This window comes from Ochotona princeps, chromosome 2 (genome assembly GCF_030435755.1).
Source record: "Ochotona princeps isolate mOchPri1 chromosome 2, mOchPri1.hap1, whole genome shotgun sequence".
Lineage (NCBI taxonomy): Eukaryota > Metazoa > Chordata > Mammalia > Lagomorpha > Ochotonidae > Ochotona > Ochotona princeps.
The window spans coordinates 86,678,039-86,681,016 of NC_080833.1; the positions used below are offsets into that span (position 1 = coordinate 86,678,039).

Consider the following 2,978-nt stretch of genomic DNA (forward strand, 5'->3'; position numbering starts at 1 on the left):
TAGATCAGAAACTTGTTAAGGTGAAGACACAGAAATGATGAACTTGGTTTACAGAAAGCACATAATGGTGGAACAACCACTGAAATACCAATATTTTACCCCATATGGAAAAACTCTTTGAGGCTTAAAGAATGCAGTATTCTTAGAGATTTAATTTGTATTCTTTTTTTTGTAGGTAAATAATCTTCCTTTTATACCAGTTTCATGTAGGTTATTGGACAATAGCAACCAAACCATTAACTTTTTAAATGTTTGCAGACAAGCAAAAACAATGGAAGCTAAAGCACCACAGACAGACCAGACTTCAGAAATCTAAAACCTTATGTGTCATTTTACTTAAAAAGGAGAGTCCTTCCCCTGAAAGAGACTATCGTTAGGTACTTTCATAGGAGCTAGATTCTGCTGGAGAGCTTTCAAAGACTTACAGTTTGGAAATTAACTAGGGAACAGATCGAACTGACAGATTTGTCTCACATGTTTACATCTTCTAAGAAAAATATGACACTTCCACAACCCTCAATATTTTTAAGATCTAACAATCCATTTATGGCACAGTTCATTATCTGGTTGAGGACCATTCTTGATGAGTGGTATCAAACATTGTCATATGATGTAACAATGTTAAAGTTAAATCATTGCTTGATTTCTGATGACTGGTATTGGAGCTTCATTAAAGTTTAATGAATGTGCTTGCTTCGGCAGCACATATATTGAAGTTGGGGACGATACAGATATTAGCATGACCCCTGCGCAAGGATGACACGTACGTTTGTGAAACATTCCATATTTTAAATAAAAAAGTTTAATGAACATATTCATACGCCTTCAGAGATCTCTAGCTTACCTTGGTGGTGTGAGGTCTGCCTTTGTGATAGTCCCTGATATTGCAGAGCTCATTTTGGCCCATCAATTCTCAGAATAAAGGAGGTATTTAGAACATTGAATTCAAAAGCCTTAATTTGTCTTCAAAAGCAGTTAATTGTAGAGAGAAAAAAATTGAAAGCTTTCCACTGCTCACAAGCTAATTCAATTTGAACCTTTACAAAGCATTCTGACTCTGGCTGCATTCTTGTCTGAGGTTCCACTGAGGAAGAATCTGCTTCTTCAAGCACATGACTGTTGGTAGCACTAACTCCATGGAGGCAGTTGGACTGAGGACCACAGTGGCTTGCTGGCTATCAGCTGGAAGAAAGAATTTCTTGTTACACGAGACTTCCACACATGACTCCTTTCCTCCTGATAGCTACTAAAAGCTAAATGTAGTAAGAGGAACATTATTATCCTGTGTGACTTAGGCACATGCATCCCATCATTTGTACAGTATTCATCTGGTTAGGAGCAAGTTGTAGGTCATGGCTACAGTCAAGGGAGAGAGTATGAATATCATGAGGGAGAGCTCAGGTGAGCCAGCATACAGTGCCATTCTAGGGAGTAAGAATTCAAAACTCTTTTAATAATTTCCTGTCCCTGTGCTAATTTGTATGGTGACTGAGAACAATTCCTGCTCTTATGTTAAAACTATAAAAGAACTTGGATAGTTTTCTGTATTTCCCTTAGCTGAAAATGAGAATATTCTAGAAAAGCTTAAGTATTTATTTTAAGAACTACTTAGTCATGGAACTTAAGCCTCTGAACTAATTCTAATATCTTACTTAACAAGACAGAACCAACTAGCGTATTATGATCCTTGTTAAGATCCTGACCTTTCTGCCCTTCATCTGAAACTATTGTTTCAGAAAACATTACTTTTCTTGTAAAATTTAGCTTAAAAATCACCTGTATTAAAACACTGTAACCATCCTCCATGACTTAATTTTTTGATAAACAGTTATGTATATATTAAGGTGTGTTCTGCCATGTTGTATGAAATCTAATAAGCTTGGCTATGACAGATTATTCTGGCAGTCTTTATGAGTGGGTATCTGTGTGTATGTGTGTGTGTGCGTGTTTGCTGCATATTTTATACATATATTCTGTTCCGATCAATTTTGTTAAGTCATTTCAATTTAATATAACAACTCTTCATTTGACCTTAGAGTCCCACGGTGAAGATGTTTTCTACCTTCTGTTTTAGGAAGAAAAATGATGGATATCCTGCAGAACATAAGTGTCTCCATGGACAAGGGTTGGGGCAGTGTGCTGCCAGTCCCTCGCACGGACTGTCTCACAGAGTAAAAGTCCTTTGCTGGTGACGGAGGCCCTCCTGGATAGCTATGAGGAGAGCTGACTCAGCTTTTGCAGAGCATAAGCCCCACTCCAGCAATCTTTAGATCTTTCATTTCTTTTTGTAAGAGTAATTGGCTTTCTTTCCCATTTACAGTCTATTATGTTTATCCAGAGCCTCAGAGAGGGAAAGGCTTAATTGGAAAGGAGACATCTAAATTCTTCCATATTGAAATAGCAGTTGTGCTTAATGTTTGGAGATTTATGGCATATGTTTCTGATTATACAGTGAATGCCCAAGACAAGCTGTATAGCACGGGGGGGGGGGGGTGGTGGTGTAGTGAGAGAAGGAAAAGAGGCTCCAGCAGACACACACGCATGGATATTCTGCTATTTGCATTTCCTCTCCACCATACTCCTTTCTGTTTCTTTGTATCTCAACTCATCTAGCTTAAATATTTCAAGCAGTTCTGTTTAAATTTTCTTAAAAAAATTTAAACCAGGTTCTTATTTTAAATCACTTGTATACGCTAAGAAAAGTGTGAGGCTTGTGCAGAAAATTCTTATATATGCCACGTTCATTTTCCCTATATAAGATTAGTAACCTAACTTCATACTCTGATTTCCTCAGTTTCTGCATACTATTTTCTTCTGTTTCAGGATGTCATCCATGGTACTTTATATTTAGTTTTCATGTGTTCTGATTCTCCTTTGGACGGGACAGTTTCTTAGCCTTTTCTTGTTTATGATGAACTTTAAAGTCTGAAGAATGCAGGCAAGTATTTCAGAGTGCCCATCAATGGAGATTCCTAATT

The 2,978-nt window shown here is 37.2% G+C and overlaps 1 non-coding gene across 1 annotated transcript; it reads left to right on the top strand.

Annotated features, from left to right (window-relative positions):
* The first annotated feature begins 686 nt into the window (after window positions 1-686).
* Window positions 687-791, top strand: LOC118758685 (U6 spliceosomal RNA). The gene has a single exon (XR_004995783.2). It is a non-coding gene; the product is annotated as a U6 spliceosomal RNA (small nuclear RNA).
* Window positions 792-2,978: the final 2,187 nt, after the last annotated feature.